The following is a 17,774-nucleotide window of genomic DNA, read 5'->3' on the forward strand; positions in this document are numbered from 1 at the left end:
TGCAAGATCTACATGACGAAAACTAGAGAGCTCTGATGAAAGAAATCAAAAAAGAACTATATAAATGAAGAGACATTTCATGGATAGGAAGATTCAATATTATCAAGATGTCAGTTTTTCCCCAATTGATCTATAGATTCAATGCAATTCCAATCAAAATCCCAGTAAGTTATTTTGCGGATATTGATAAACTGATTGTAAAGTTTATAGGGAAAGGCAAAAGATCCAGAATCGCCAACACAATGTAACCACAGAACTGGTTTAAACTGACCCCATCTTATCAACGACAGATTGTTAAATGCTGTCTTGCAGGGACAGCGAGCCAAAACTGCATCATGTAGCCGAAGCATGTGCAGAGGAGAAAATCTTGACCTGAGATAACTCCCAGAATCAAAGATTCTCCCCATGCCATGGAACCAAAAGGACTGGGACATGACTGGAACTTGAAAGATGGACCATTTTGTTTCTTTTTTTGTGAGGAAGATCAGCCTTGAGCTAACATCCATGCCAATCCTCCTCTTTTTGCTGAGGAAGACCGGCTCTGAGTTAACATCCATGCCCATCTTCCTTTACCGTACATGGTAGGCTGCCACAGCATGGCCTAACAAGCGGTGCGTCAGTGCGCACCTGGGACCCAAACCTGCGAACCCCGGGCTGCCGAAGTGGAGCGTGTGCACTTAACTGCTGAGCCACTGGGCCAGCCCCAAGATGGACCCTTTTTAAGAAGTGAGGCATCCATTGTCCAGGAAGAGCCGGTGTTAAATCTCCTTTCCACACCCTACCATAAATGGTCTTGTTGGGAGTCCTTCCAATAGAAACCTGCCCTGCTAGTGCTTCTGCATACCTGCCTGCCCTCTCTAATCCCTTAAATTTTACCTCAAACCCTGGAATGGGGAGACAGATTTGAGAGCCTTGCCTCCTGTCTCCTTCCTGGCCAATCTAGCAATAAAGCCTTTTCTTTTCTCAAAAGCCAGTGCCATAGTGTTGGTTTTTATGCACATTAGGTAGCGAGCCCTTGCTTAGTAACAGCAATATTAAAGGAGAAGAACCAAGTTGGATGACTGACACTACCTGAATTCAAGACTTACTATGAAGCCACAGTAATCAAGACAGTATGGTATTGGCAAAAGAATAAACAAATAGATCAATGGAATGGACTAGAAAGCCCAGAAGTAGACTCTCATAAATGTAGCCCACTGATCTTTGACAAACGAGCAAAGGTAACATAACGGAGCAAAGATAGTCTTTTCAACATTGGTGCTGGAACAACTGGACACGCATATGCAAAAATAAATGAATCAAGACACAGACTTTACACTTGCCACAAAAACTAACTAAAAATGTATTGTAGACCTAAATGTAAAACACGAAACTATAAAACTTGTAGAAGATAGCACAGGAGAAAATAAGGATTGAACTTAGATTGTCTGGCTTCAAGTGTAGAACAAGGATCAAGATATTGAAATTTCATCGAGAAATTTCCACTTAAAATCATAATGAATACTCTATGCTGCAGTTTTCCAAGGAAGGAATATGCTGCCTGGCAAGGTAATGAGTCCTTTGCCAGTTGATATCAGACTGTTTTACCCCTTAGCCAAGATGCTATAGTGGTGGTTCCCAACTTGGCAACTGAACAAAATAAGTTGGGGGAGCTTTATAAAATTAGAGAGCTCTGGGTTCCTTCTCTAAGCCAGCATTTGAAACCACTGTCAAATGAGATTTAAGCATGGGGATTTTTCCATTAGATTAGATTATTTTTAAGATCCTAGAGTTAAAAAAAGTTAGTAACATACTCTTCCTCTTTGCTAAAGATTCATTAGGTGTTCATGTATCAGAATGCACTTACCTTTTCTCCTTTTTTTCCCCTTAATTTTCCTTCTTACTGTTTTGCTCCTACATTCATTTCCTTCCTATATTCATTTACTTTCAATTTTTCCCACTGAACTGTAGGTTCCTTGAGAAGAATAGGACCCTTGTCTAATTCATCTGCCCCTTGTCTAATTCATCTGCCGTTTCTCACAGAGTTTAGTGCAGTCTTTCACATACCATTCACTCAATAAACGGTGTTAAATTCAAGCCAGGGGGATGCTGCATTCCAGCGTTTCAGTTATCTTTCTCCACCAGTGCACTAAATGGCTTCTTAGTAAACTAATTGAACCAATGGATCTTCCTCAGCCTCCTTAGTCATAGCCAGGGAATAATTTAGGAGGCAGACTTGCTGAAACACATCTCTAGGGTTTACATTGCTATAGAAACAAGGAAAATTCCTTATCCTTTACAATAATTGATAACTAATTTTACAGATTATACAAACAAAATTATCAAATAACTAATTCATACTCACAACCACCTACAGAGAATTCCACTGGGTGAGAAAACATCAATTACTTGAAGTCTAGAAGGTTGAAAAGTTTTCAGAAAACAAATTGGATATTATTTCTAATATAATACAAAATTTTTTTAAATAGACGACCAAAATAGAATCCAGAAAATTGAAAAATAACATTCTCTAAGTGATTTGTAATAGAAAAATGGGCTGCTCCTATCAATATTACCCTGAATTATAGTAAAGCATTAATTTTTGAAGAAAATGAAATCAGAATATTTTGGGGAACTTATGGTGAATTTTCACTCCTCACTGTGTGCATTGCACTATACAGATACTGCATTCATTGTTCTGAGGGTTATAATGGTCACTGGAGACAGGATCCTTGCACTTAAGAGCTTCCAATTCTAGCCAACAAATATCTTTTCATCACTCTCCAAATATTAGGAACCTCTGAAGTGTGATACAAGACATGGTCTTGTCCCACAAGAAACTCTACTTCTGTTCCAATGCTGCCTTCACTTTCAATCACCCTGCCTTCGTCATGCTTGTGCTGCTTCTCTCCATCACTCTGTTCTTCCTCTCCCCTTCCATTTTTCCCCTATGCAGGCTGTGTTGGAGTAGAAGTGGATTTGCTTAAGTGGCCACACCGTATTTATATCATCTTCTTCTTCCTAATATCTTACTTCACTGTCATCAACATAGAGCAGGTACTTGCTCATTTGCTGGACTGAATTGTAAGCTCCATGTGTACAGTGGTCAAATCTTTTCCAATGACCTAACTGCAATGACTTGTGTCTGTTGAGTTATAAATGAACAAATGAATTAACTTCACGGAAAAGTATATTATCTCAGAATTATATTTATTCACATTATAGCATTTCTATTTGCAAGTGAAAGAGAAATAAAAAGCAAATCCACCAGAATTTTGATCGTCAGTTTTAACTCCCTTCCTATCACTTTTTGTTGAGTTACCCTCTCTCCTATATTATGCTCCAGCCCTCTGGGGATACTGTGGTGTCCAGACTACAACAATGTCGAGACAAGCATATAGAAACAGGAGCACTTAGGCTTCTCAGTAAGTTGTTGTTGGATTTGTTTTCATATTTTTCATGCATGATCATGTATTTCTCTTGGGAAAAGCCTAGTAGAGGGAGAGTAAAGCTCTTGACCTAGAAGAATGTCTTGATTACTGCCTCCAGAGTAATCCAGCTTCATTCCGGCACCAGGTCTGGCTCAGTGGAAAGCACACCTGATAAATGGTAGCCTGCAATCTCTCACCAGGGAGTATGATTTCTCCTGGTGGTCAGGGGGTTCATCTGCAGGCCTAGTGCTTGTTCACCTCTAAATGGGCTAATCAAGGAATCAAGCCTTTTGCTTTGCTTGATGGTGCTATGTTTTGGTCAATAGCACAGTTTAACACTCCAGGCTTTCTGTCCTGTGTCTTGTTCCTCTGTTGACTTTTAGGGGGTAGCATTTTATTCCAGAGAAATAGAAATGACACAGGAGTTGTTTATGTTGTCATTAGAAAAGTATATACTTCCAAGGCCCAGGAAATTCAGAAGCTGAGGAGAGGCAAAGGTTTGGAGAGGAGCCCAAGACATAGTGCTTCCCAAAGGAACTGACTTGGAGCTGGAGAAGCACTAACCATAGCAGGATGGAGTTGATATAGCTTCGTATCGAAGAAGAGAAGTAGAAGGACATTTGGGCTGTGGAGAATGCAAGAATGAAAGGTGAAAGAGTGCAAGAAAGCACTTTATTTGGAAAGTCATCTGTTATTAATGTGGAGTACCCTGTTTGTTGAGCTTCTGGATAACACCCACACTTCTCTCAGCCCAGAAGTATGAGATTCACAGGGCCTGATATGGGATATTAGGTAAAATAATGAGAGCTTATAGGGAAAATTCCAAAAGGCCGGTGGGCTGTAGGTAAGGCATGGGAGCTGGAGGTGCCGTCTAAACACATTTCTAAAACTTCTTATAAGATAGGAATGCTTTAGATGCTAGTCTCCAAAAGAAGAGTCAATCTGGAAGCTGGGAAAGCAGCTCCCACCTCACTCCCCACCAGGACACAAAACTTTTAATGTCACTGTTAACCTCTACGTGGAACATTTCTCTTGGCTGAGTGTTAGGTTCAAAAGTTGACTTTGGACTAAAGGCACTATTTAACTAGCATTCTGACAAAGCTACTATCATCAGGTCTTTCTATTTTCCCCAGTTAATACTTCTATTCTGCTGTGATCTATAGCTATCAATGACAATGTGGATCTAGAATGTAAGATACTTTGGCTTCTAGGGGTAAACATTCCTTGTGTGAGATATATTATGGTAGAAGGAAATTGGCGCTAAACTTTAAAGCGCTGCAATTCTGTGATTTGATGTTTTCATGAATTTTTGCATGCCAAAAAAAGTTATAACATTATTTTGTGTCCTGTCACTTTTCTGTAACTTTGGGAAGATGAGAAAAATCCTGAAGTTGCAGTGAAAGTTTCCTTCCTCAGGAGCTGTTCAAAGAAACACATTCCCAGCATGCTCCCGCATGAGAAAGCAGTAGTTGAAACAGGGCTGTAAAAGTGAGTGTGAAGATGTTGTATATATATTTGGAGGTCTTCATTTTTGTGTGGTGTATTAGTCAGGGTTCTCCAGAGAGATAGAACCAATAGGATTCATATAGTTATAGATACAGATATCTATATATCTATATATTTATATAGATATATATATAGAGAGAGATTGATTGATTGATTTGTTTTAAGGAAGTGGCTTATGCAATTGTGGAGGCTTGGTAAGTCCAAAATCTGATGGGGGAGGCCAGCAGGATGGAAATTCAGGAAAAAGTTGCAGTTGGAGTCCAAAGGCAGTCAGGACAGAGACCGGGAAGAGCCGATGTTGCAAGTAAAGTCCGAAAACCATCTGCTGAGGGAATTCCTTCTTGCTCGGGGCAGGGCAGCCTTTTGTTCTATTCAGGCCTCCAACTGATCCGAGGCCCACCCACATTATGGAGCACAATCTGCCTTACTCAAAGTCCACCAATTTAAATGTTATTCTCATCCAAAAACACCCTCACAGAAACATCTAGAATAATGTTTGACCAAATATCTGGACACTGTGGCACAGCCAAGTTGACACATAAAATTAACCATCACATGTGGGAACAAGGGAAACAAGACTCATTCACTGGCACCTTTACATGAGGGAAGAGAAAATTGATTTGAAACAAGGAGGGGTTTTTAACATCTCAGAAGGTTAAAGAGAAATTGAGATCACTTATATCTAGTGTAAAATGTACAATTCTGATGCACTGGACAGCGTGGTCAACTGGACCATAAGATGGGGTATAAAATGTGGGGTGTGTGTGTATGTGTGTGTGATGTGACTTCCTGGTTGAGTGTATAAGGTACTCTGCTTGTAAGCATAACTACCTAAATGTTAATGATCAGTAGAAGTGGCTTCTTGGTCCAATATCCAGGACACATAGTATATATGGTGAGGACATGAGAAGCAGCCTCACTGAGATGCCCATAGATCTTTTCTGACCCTTATCTGTGATGCTCCATTGAGAGGGACAGCACGAACAATACTCTTGAGCAATGCCTTAGGCCTAGATGAAAAAAAAAACCGCAAGCATTGGGAAAACCCTAGTGGCACTCTCTCACCCTCATTGCTTATCTGCAATGCTGCCAAGAGGATGTCTGAACAGATGAAGGACACAGTGTGGAGTCGTGATGCTGCACGGATGCTGCACTAGGAGAAGTGAAGAGCTTGATTCCACACGGGGGACTCCTTTTTCACCTTTGGCTGAAATTGGACACTAGTCCCCATCTTCCTCCCTCAAAATTCCAAGATGTTTGTGCATCAAGACAGCGCTGAGCCTTCCTTCTCACTTAGCTCAAGTGAGAAACAGAGTGAAGGCCCCAGAAAGAGAGGAAGGAGCAAGGAGCTCGGCTCTGTTCCAGTTGGAGCAAAAGCAGTACTTGCTCTTTATTCTTGCTACAGGCCCGGCCCGTCCTCAGTTTAGGTTGATTCAAATCCTGGTGAAATATCTCTATACAGAAACTAGAGTGTCCCTTTTCCAGGCTGTGTGTTTATTTGATTTAAAAATCACTTGGGGGAGATTGGCGAGATAGTGGCTATGGTGGCAGCATGGCTTTGGGATCCTCACACACTGCCCCCACTCCCACCACTCCCTACTCAGCACTTCCACTCACACACACATACCCTCTCCCTGAAAAGGTGATGAGGCAGCAAGATCAAAAGTCCATGGACACGTTTACAAGAAAACTAAGAGACAAGGCATCCATACCAATCCCGAAATACAAGCAGATGGGGACAAACACCAATAGGCATACCAGCATGTTAGCACACCTGTGTGTATTGGTATCTGTGCCAGAGAAATTAGAGGGAGCCAACAGGGTGTCTGAAGGACCTGAGAACAAGAAAACCCCAAAATAGCTGCAGAGATTCGCTGGAAAGTGTGGGGGGCGAACCTGAGGACAACAGCTGAGGCTGGGAGCAGTGCTGCCAGTGCTAACATCAGGTGATTGCAGGCCTCCCCAGCCCCCCACCCTGCCTTCCCCACGGCCCAAGGGGAGGCAGCAGTCCAGCTTTGTATGAACTCCCATAACTGACCCACAGGGCTCCCTTGCCTGACAAGGCTGCACATTAAAGACAAACTGTTGGGAATGAAAGCAAAATTTAGCAGAATTGGTAAAATAGAGAGAAAGAGAAAAAGTTGTCCACATAAAATGAGGGAGATGGACCAGGCCAGGATATTTCAGACAGCAAGCTGCTTTAATAACACTACACAAAAGTAATATGAGAGAGAGAGAGAGTTCTGTGTAGTTGCAAAAGTTCTCTGAACCCAGACTCCTTCTAAATGTTTAGGGAAACAAATTTCTATGGAAATAAGCAACAGAGGGGCCGGGCTGGTGGCATAGTGATTAAGTTTGTGCGCTCTGCTTTGGTGGCCCGGGGTTTGTGGGTTTGGATCCCCGGCGTGGACCTACACACCGCACATTAAGCTATGCTGTAGTGGCATCCCACACACAAAATAGAGGAAGATTGGCACAGATGTTAGCTTAGGGCCAATATTCCTCACCAAAAAAAAAAAAAAAAGGAACAGAAAACTGTTGAGGTCCAATTCCATCCAAAGTTGCTCTAACAACAACAAAAAAGAAGACAATGAATGATATGGTTCTTAGAATCATGAAATATATGCATAAAGAAAAGAGAGTCAAAACTATAAGCACTGTTTCAAAGTAAGCTGAAAGAAATTAAGAAAAACATACTGTGAATGTTATTTCAATTCAAGGAATATTTGTTATCAATTATTATATGCAGTCACTTTATTACATCATGGGAGAGGAAAGATAAATGTGCTAAAAATCTTGGCTTCCAAGATCTTATAGGCCAGTGAAGAAGGAAACTCAAATTCAATCACAAGAATTCTTTTAAGTAAATGAAACCTGACATGAGCAAGGTGTCAGTTAAAAATTACCCCCCTCCACTAAATTCACCATTGACCAAATTCCCAATAGTTCTATAGGTTTTACTTTGGGGAACTCCAAAATGTCTTTTAGTTTACTATTTTCTAGGAAGTCTCAAAATAAAATCAGAGATAAAGTACTGGTCAAGCTGAGTAAATTATTCTGAAAAAAAAAAAGAATGAAACAGCGTACATTTTGAATGAAATTTTTCAGTCCGGTGTGAGTAAGTCACAGTAGGGAAGGCATGTTTTCAAGCATTTTAGGGCATCACACGCATGGGTGAAAGAGGCCGAGGGCCCTTGTGAACAAGGAAATGCAGAGAGCCGAGGAGAGGAGGGAGCGTAACCTCCTTTTCCCAGTAACAGACGGCTGACCTCTGGGCCTGCTTTGGCTCTGCTCCTTTCCTCTCATTTTTCCTAACCCTGGGGTTTGACAGCGTCCCTGGTCCTCCATCTTCCTACGGCTATGACTCCCATAGCAGGCAACTGCAGGGGCCTGAACTGCAGATGGCGCTGCTCCAAACACTGGGGTCTGCCTGCTCTGTTCTGACAGGGCATTCAAAGAGCTCTAGTCCAATACCCAGGTAATCCATACCAAAGCACCCTTTTCTGATCATTTCAGGTGCCTCAGACACATTAACTAGACATTTTCCTTTCCCAGGACAAAGGTCTCGTTTTCTCTCCCAAACTGGGTGGGTTGGGTGTGTCTGCTCCCTGTGAGTGCTGGTTTGCCTGGTACCTCTGGCCCTGTAATGCAGAGGCCCTCTTTCTCCTGTCAGTCACCCCAGAGAACTCTGGCCCCAGCCCTATTTCTAGCTGCCTCCACACTTTCCTGAATGTTGTCGGCTCCTTGATTCTCAGGAGCTAGGCCCCAGACACCAATTGCAATGCTCTGTTATCTGTTGTTTGACCTCCCTGACACGACAGACTGCTTGCCTGGGCTGCAGCCTGTTGCCACACTTTTTGGATACCATGCTAGCCTGTCTAGTTGGCCATTTTTGCCATTTTGTACATCTTGGACCATCCACTAGTGCTTTCCCCATTTTAGGGACTTTGATGGATTGTGTGGTCCTACATTTTGTAGTCTGCCTTAAGCTGATGGAGTGAACATGTCCCAGCCAGAGCATTTCAAGAATTATCCTTGATTTCTCTCTCTCTCCCTCACACCCATATCCAACCCACCAGTAAGTTCTGTCAATCTTCAAAGCACATACCAAATTCTACCCCTCTGGTTGACTTCTCACAGCTGCTATCCTAGTCTTAACCACCATCATCTCTCACCTGGACTACTACAATAGGTTCCTGCTGTCACTTTTGACTCCTACATCCCAGTCTCCATACAGGAGGCAGAGCGATGATTTTACCAAATATGATTACGTCATTCCCTTCCTCAGGACATCCCTATTATAGCATTGATCATATCATAATATATTCACCTAGGGTGAATCTTTTAGCCCCAGGATACGGTCTTTACTCCCAAGGTATGGTTCTTTTGGGATTTCAGTGTAAATCCCAAGGTATTTTCTAAGTCTCCCTCTTTTGCTGGGACTCAGATACCCCTACACCCCTGTGGTGGGCAGTTGCTGTAATATCTCTTCAGCTCTTTAAACTCTCTGGCTATTTCTTCCTCTGGAATCCTTGTGATCTTGCCTTGTCCAGATCACGAGTCAGCAAGGATTTAAGGGGAGTTTATACACAGATATGGAAGCTTCCCCCCTGTGGTTCCCTCCCGCCTAGAATTACTCCTCTCCTCCCCCAGTCAATTTCCAGCCGCTCTGGCAGCCTGAAACTCCATCCTCTGACTCTTCAGGCCAATAGGACTGTAGTTTTCTGCTTGAGCTCTATCAGCAATGCTCCATGAGAACTGGTAAATGCCCTCAAAGGGGGAAAAACATCAATAAGAATCTCACTCAGTGTGGTTACCTTCTTTTAACGATGAATTCTGCACCAGTTTCTTCCTCCTTTTTAATCTATTCTCCATTGCCTCAAATAGCCTTTTATATTTTATTTAGAGTTTAGAGTTGTTATTTGCTGGTTTAAGCTGACAAAATCTGACATAACTGGAAGCTACTCACCTGATAATTGCTGAAGTGCTTTGTTTGGATCTACTTTCTGCATCTTTAAGGGGCAGCTCTCAATAAATTTTCTTACCTGGCATGCTTCTAGAAGAGTCATTTTCCATCAAAGTCCTCATCACGCCCTGAAGGTTTTACAATATCTGGACCTCATTACCATTTTTGAAGTCATCTTCTATTGCGTGTCCCCTTGCTTTCTCTGCTTCAGCCACACTGGCTCCTTGTTATTCCTCAAACATGATGGCATCTTCCTCCTGCAAGACTTTGAACTTGATAGTCCACCTGCCTGAAATAATCTTCCAACAGTTACCCATGGGTGTCACTTTCTCGCTCCATTTAGGTCTTCACTCAAACGTCACCTTCAGGAAGAGGCTTCCCTCACCTCGTTTTTGAATTGCAACCCCCTTATCCTCTTACCATTCCCTATTTTTTCTTCCTCCATAGCACTTATTGCCATCTGACTTACTACGTTTTATACTGACTTGCCTTATTTATCTTATCTACACCCCTGCTAGAGAGTATATTCGCTGAGGGCAGGGATTTTTGCCCATTTTGTTCACTGCTTTTCCCCAGTCTGGTTTTCCCCCGGCACAGAGTATTTGTTAAATGAACGAATAAGTAGAGTATAACTCAGCCCGCTCTCTGAGTTATTGCATATTTTCCTCTTTTAGATTCCTTTGTTACCTCGTCACTCTGATCTAGTAACACTCTTTTCCTGTTTTCTAGTTGTACTTTCCTAAGTGGTCAAGATCAACACCATCTCTTTTTTACATAGGTGTAGTTTGCCCTCTAAGAACTCAAGGTTCCTATTGGTAAGTAGCTCTTTAGTTTTATTTTTGATATTTCCTCTGTCCTCGGCTGTTCGCAAAACATTTTGTTCTTGTACTGTTTCTATAGTAAGTCAAAGTAAGCTTTCATGAAGTAGCAGGACCAGGTCAACATGAAATGCTAACTGAGATGTACTTTGGGGACAAAAAACTATAGCAGAAAATTGAAATCCATTAATGTAAGAACATAACAGTTAGAAGTTCTGGTATGAGAGCCAAACCATTTGCATTCATATATCAACCCTTCTACCCACCAGCTCTATGGCTTTGGGAAATTACTTATGCCCTTGAGGCCTCAGTTTCCTCATCTGTAAAATGGAGGTAATAACTGTAATGATATCTACTTCTTGCGGTTGTCATCTGGCTTGAATGCACGTGAAATACTGAGAACAGTGTCAGACCTGTGGTGAGCACTGAAGTGCACACTAGCTGTTATTGAAGAGCCTCATGATGAGCCTTGGCACTGGGCCTGATTCAGCAGTCCACGGGAGCAGATAGAATCTCTTTGAGAAGCTACCACAACCAGCACTCCCTGCTGCCCTCGGGAAAGAGTCGGGCAGTGGCTTTGTAAGTAGAACACTTCCAGGGGAATTAAGTTGAAGCAGAGAGATGCAAATAAAGCCTTGAAGATCAGATGTTCAGGAGCAATTGGCGAAGTATTTTAGGGGCATCGCAAGACTTATAGTTTCCCCTGAACTGAGGAAAAGAGGAAAGTGCGCTATGAAGAAGCAGCCTAGATAGGACAAAGAAGTTAATGTTCATTGTTCTCAATCTGAAAAGCTTTGCACATTTTAGAGCGCTAAAGATGTTCCCAACTAATATGGAAATGGTTACATTTGCAGTTACATCCAAATAGTAAAACTATTTCTGAGGAAACAAACAAGAAGTGGCAATCTGAAAAGAAAGTCATCACAAAGGTGAAAGTGTAATGACGAATGAGCCAAGAGCAATGGGTGTTAATGAATTATCTCAACACAAAAGTTAGAAAAACAAAAGGTGCACATAAAAATGGGGGAGGTCGGTTAGAGGTCAAAGAAAAAGAGCCAGCCTGGAAACGTTAAGGCATGGATTACTGCAGCTCAATGCTCCTGCGAAATAGGTAAGTTTAATTTTTTATCTCAATCAATGATGCCGCTCCATCTTTCCTTCCAAGTTTCCTATGCTCCTTCTCCCTTAAATCCTCAAGATCTTCATGCTGTCTTACTTCTCTACAGAGCAACCTGCTGACACTCAAAAAATTCCAGAAAGTTCTTTTTTTTCTCCATTCCTGCCAACACAGGGCCTTGATCTCAGCTAGATAGGAGGAGGGTAGTAGGAGATGAGCAAATACTCTGTGAGCGAAGTGCTTTTAACCTTATAGGTTAAAAGGTCCCTGTATGTGCTAGTGCTTAGGGATGACCTTGAATGATGACAATTTATACAACGTGAGAATGAACAGAAAAAATGAAATTAGGTCTTCCCAAGTGAGACCTACAGGCTCTCAAGTAAGGCCACACAGGCCACTATGTGATAAAACCAGACAAACACTGAGGTGATCCCTAGCATTTTGTTATCTAAATATGCTTCTTTAGGGAGCATGTGTTAGAAATCCATTTTCTCTGAACTTCTGACTCAATCTTCCTCACTCTGTAAAGTATAATCATTTTCTAAATGGCAGCTGTATTCACAGATGTGGGCATGCAATATTTTCCTGGGAGAAATCTAAGAGTCTGAGATTTCTCTCTATTTTTTTTTCTTGTGAGGAAGATTAGCCCCCAGCTAACATCCGTTGCCAATCTTCCTCTTTTTCCTGAGGAAGACTGGTCCTGAGCTAACAGCTGTGCCCATCTCACTCCATTTTATATGTGGGATGCCGCCACAGCATGGCCTGATAAGTGATGCACAGGTCCGTGCCCGGGATCCAAAGCCCAGGCCACTGAAGCAGAGTGAGCAAACTTAACCGCTATGCCACCGGGACGGCCCCAATTTCTCTCAATTTTCAATCTTGCTGAATATTTCCTGTATTAGAAAGTTTCATTTAATGTATATAGATTGAATTCAGGTTTAATAACAATGTATAAGGCATTACTATGCTATACCCATTGTGCAGTATAAAGAGATGAGGCATAGGAAGAATAACCCAGAGTCACACAGGTCTTAAGTTATGGAAGCAGAATCCCCAGGTGTCTGGATTCCTGGCCAGGCCACTGTCAGCTGTGAGAACACTGCCCTCCAGGTCTTTCAAGGACTCGGTATGTGCCTGAGCCAACCTTCCTCACTGTGTCTCCTTGACAGTTTTTATTCATCTTGAGAGGCCCTCTCATTACAAATACCAACTAAGTGCCAGAAGGTGGAACTGGTCTAGGAAATCTCCAATTTTCTTTATCCTTCTTCAAAAACAGGATTAAGGACATGCTTCATTACCATTTCCTTATATGCAAGTGCAGTCCTACCTCAGTACCAGCTCTCATTCTCCCCACTTGTGCTTTTTCTTTCAAACTCAAGTCATATCATCTTCGCTCTGTCAACAGAGGTTTTGTAATAATAAAACTTAACAGTCTCACATAAATATGCATGGAAACCACCACTATTCCATAACATCTGGTGTGCACATCTGCCTTAAATTTCTCTTCTAGAAATTAGAGAGCCTCATTGCTCCTCTCTTTCTCAACTTCTGACTTAATGACAGATCTGCAAATTATTAAGGAAACAAATTATGTAACACTTCAAGAGGCTAGTGTGACAGAGTTTGAAACATTCTTGGCTAATGTGTATATGTTTTACTTCATGTCCTCTTTGGAGAATAATTTCTATTGCGACTCTTAAGTTTTTGACAATTAATTATCTGGGAAACAAATTTTTCGGAGTATCTTCAACAATTTCCAAGCTAAGTTTCAGGAACAGAGTTGGAACTATTGTGTCTTATCTGGAGAAGATGACACACGTCCTACTTGCTCTTTGTGACATTCAGATGCAGACACTCTGACCTAGAGAACTTACTCCTTGACTCTCTGCTCAGCCACAGCACTTGAGCAGATGAAAGTCAAGCTCTGATTTTCTCATTTTTGAACATTATGTCCAGGCTCTCAGGAAGCTCTGCTGAAATGGTAAAGAAAGCCCTCTCATGACAGTAATGATGCTGCCACCTAAAATAACATCCCCTCCCCTTTCACCACCATCATGTTGGTTCTTTAAAACTTGCTCTGTTAGGAGAAAATGAAAGAGAACATCAAACGCAGCCGTGAAAAGAGGAAGGTTAAAGAGAGAGAGTGGGAGGGGGCGGGAGTTTGGGGCAGCTGAAATAAAAGCTGTAATGTGTTTGTATTTGCTTATTTGGCGCTAACCTTATCTGTCACTAGCTTCAAATTGGACATGCCATTTGGGTAACATAATGACTCATTTCTAGCCCACCTCAAACACTGGTTATTAGGAAGCAGTTCTCTCTTTCTCTCTGCCCTTCAGCATGTGTGCAAGCTTTCTTAATGAGACTTCCAGCCTCGTGGCACACCTTGAACAGTCCACATGCCAATCATCCTCTCTGGTCCCTACCAGATGCCCCTGAAATAGACCACTGCCTGAAATCCGGCAAGCTGGGGACTCTGATGGCTGTGACAATTATAAGAGGCTAATTAGCACACCAGAGCAGTGGCAACCTTGCCTTTCCTGTGCAGTCACCGTGCAGTGTTTGCTCCAGAAATTTCTCCCCAGCAATGTTACAGGCTGTTCTTTTTTACCCTGAGAGGTGAAAACAAAATAGGAACTAAAATTGGAGTGTGCAAAGCCATCTGGATCAGATGTGGCACAGACAAGATGGCCTGGAAACTTTTCCAATCCTTGTTATAGAAAGAGAGCTGCCAAGAGCCAGAAAGCAAACTCTGTCCAAGCAGATAGAGGTGATAAAGGTGACTCTACACGATAATTTCTCGGTCAAAAAGCCCTCACCTAAAAACACCTAAAAGCACTCAGTGCTTCCCTTTTCCTAGTTTTGCGTCACTTTGTTGGAAAAGTCACAGTGAATCTTCTCTGGCATCTTTCTAAGAGGAGCTCTAGAAAAATCCCCCAAAACAAGGTTCTGTGTGTTTTTCTTTTTTAATAACTAGGAACTGGAACATTCAATAGTACAAAATTTCCCTTCTGGACTCCTGAAACCAGCTTGATATTGTGGGGAGGCACAGAATTTGAAAGGATATGATTTGGGTTCAAGTCCCAGATTGGCTACTGCTGGCTGTGTGCCTTGGGCAAGTCACTTGCTCTACCTGAGCTTCAGTTCCTTTTCATCTGCAAAATGGGCATACTACTAATGCCTGACTTACTAACCCAGAAGAGCAATAGAGTATGTGAAAGTAACCTATACTATCAGCTACACCCTACGTAAGTTGGTCCCTATTGTTTTAAATAGAAATGTTTTATTTTTCTGATTGTAAAATTATATCTTCTTATTCTAAAACTTCTTGGAAAATAGAAAACATAGTGAAAATTGTTTCTATTTCTAAAGGGATAACCGCTATTAACATTTTGATATTTTTCCTTCCAGACTTTGTGCACACACTCCCATTTTATAAAAATGGCATCATACTATACCATTTATTGGTAAAATGCAATTTTTATTAATGTAATATGAAACAATATAAGTTATTATTACTACAAAAAAAGAAAGTAACCCAGATGAAAATTAAAGATAGCACAAATAGAGCCAGCATATGGCATTTCTCTACTGTGTCAAAGTGAATTATTCATAAGCATTTGTCAGAAATATCCAAGGTTACTGAGCTATTCTGGAACAACAGGGTACAAATTCTGAGGCACACATTGCTACATGTTCAATAAAACCTGTTTCCTTTTCCTTGGCATGTAGCAAAGCTATATTTGCTACACCCCATTGTATTTAGACGTGGTCATGTGACTGAGTTCTAACCAACAGAACATGAGTGGAAGGGGTATGAGTCAATTTCAGATGGAAGTGGTTAAGAAGACAGGTGTGTCTTCCCTGTGGAATCTCTCATCCTCCGCCAGCTGAATGGAAGGAGCCTACAAACCTGGGTCCTGGAATGACCATGAGGTAGACCACCTGCCAAGACACTTTGGACTTGACATCAGTTAAGAAATAAACTTCTACTAAGCTACTGAATTTCAGAAGTTTATATTATAGCAGCTAGCTTTACCTACCCTAATCAGTGACACTTTTAACATACTTCCAAGTAACAAGCGTAGATTGAAAGCTGGAGTAGATTCAGAACTTTCCTTAAATGTAGGCAGAGCTGAAACTCATTGAGTGTTTTAATTTCAGAAGTGCAGAAAAATAATCTCCCTTTCTCACTTACTGGGGACAAATAAATCTCTACCCACTCCCTTATTAAAAATTCCTAGAGTGCTGTTCCCAGGTTTTTCTTCCATATATATATTATTAAGACTTAAATGCAAATATCCCTGAAAGAGAAAACACATTCATTTTACTAAATGGCCTAAATTGCATTAAGGACGCCGTTAGAGATTATGGACAGAGGTATAAGAGACTCCTTGCCCTCAAAGAACTAATTATACTATAACAAAGGCAACAAAACTAACAAAGATTTAATTACGTGAGTATAGTACCATATATAATTGCTAGAATATAGGTTCCATGGAAGTAAGAACTCTTTCTCTAGCACTTTAATAGTATCCAGCACATAACAAGCTTTCAACAAAATTTGCTCAAAGACTGCTGAATTAAATTATTGGAGAATAATTAATTATATGTCGTATATCACTATGAACTAGAATAAGTGAGGGAAGGCTTCGTGAGGAAAATGGGACTTAGGCTGTGTTCCCTAAAGTTTTCATGAGAGAGGCAATACAAGAAGTGATAATATCTCTTCATCCCACTGGGGCGAACAGAGGGCTTCTTGCATTCAAAGTGGCAGTAATCAGGTTTGTAACTGTTACCTGTGCTCAGCTCTGCAGTGCACTGCAGCCTCCTGCTTAAAGAATGGGTGGGCTGAAATCATATGGTATTTGTCTTTCTCCAGGGCAAAAGAGGTAAAGGGGCATGTTTGTATGGTGACAGAAGGAAACTAGACTTTTGGTGGTGAACACAATGTAGTCTATACAGAAGCTGAAATATAATGATGTACACCTGAAATGTATATAATGTTATAAACCAATGTTACCTCAATTAAAAAAGAAAAAGAGGGGCCAGCCCCGTGGCTTAGCGGTTAAGTGCGCGCACTCCGCGGGTGGCGGCCCGGGTTCGGATCCCGGGCGCGCACCGACGCACCGCTTCTCCGGCCATGCTGAGGCCGCGTCCCACATAGAGCAACTAGAAGGATGTGAAACTATGATGTACAACTATCTACTGGGGCTTTGGGGGAAAAAAATTAAAAAAAAAAAAAAAGAAAAGAATGGATGACGTGCAGCTGCTAGAAAGGAGGAGCAGAGGTGAGGAATCAGCTTGGACAAAGGTTCTGTTGCACAGTGAATGTGATGGTCTCAGAAAGATGTTTGTATGAGTGTGATGGAGCAAGATTTTGGAGAATTTTTAAAACTTTTATTGAGGTATAACTTACATACTATAAAATGCATCCATTTTAAATGTAGAGTTTGGCCAGTTTTAGTACATTTATACAGTTGTGCAAGTATTCCACAATGCAGCTTTATAACACTTCCATCACCTCCAAAATGTTCCTGCCTGTTTGCAGTCAGTCCTTGATCCCCACCCCAGGCAACCAAGTGATCTGTTTTCTGTCTCTGTAGTTTTGCCTTTTCTAGATATTTCACATAAATAGAATCATATATGTTCTTTTGTAACTGGTGTCGTTCACTTAGCATAATATTTTCTAGGTTTTTCCAAGTTGCAGCATGTATCAGTAGTTCATTCCTTTATATCACTGAGCAGTGTTCCACTGTGTGCATACATCATATTTTGTTTATCAATTCACCAGTTGGTGACTGGATTATTTCCCATTTAGGTAAAAATCTGCCACTTTTATACTGCAAATCCACAGGTTTTTGCCACTTGCCCCAATGGACTATACCCCTCCTGGCAGCAAAGTTCTGATTTGGGGGCCAGCCTCATCTTGCAGAACTACGCCTCCGACCCAAAAGAGC

At 41.5% G+C, this 17,774-nt stretch overlaps 1 long non-coding RNA gene across 1 annotated transcript in view; it reads right to left on the reverse strand.

Annotated features, from left to right (window-relative positions):
• The window catches only part of LOC147915267 (uncharacterized), a 207,260-nt gene that overhangs the window by 43,602 nt on the left and 145,884 nt on the right, over positions 1 to 17,774 (reverse strand). The gene's annotated exons all lie outside the window — the stretch shown is intronic.

This window comes from Ceratotherium simum, chromosome 14, assembly GCF_057802395.1.
Source record: "Ceratotherium simum simum isolate JZ-2026a chromosome 14, ASM5780239v1, whole genome shotgun sequence".
NCBI classification, from domain to species: Eukaryota; Metazoa; Chordata; class Mammalia; order Perissodactyla; family Rhinocerotidae; genus Ceratotherium; species Ceratotherium simum.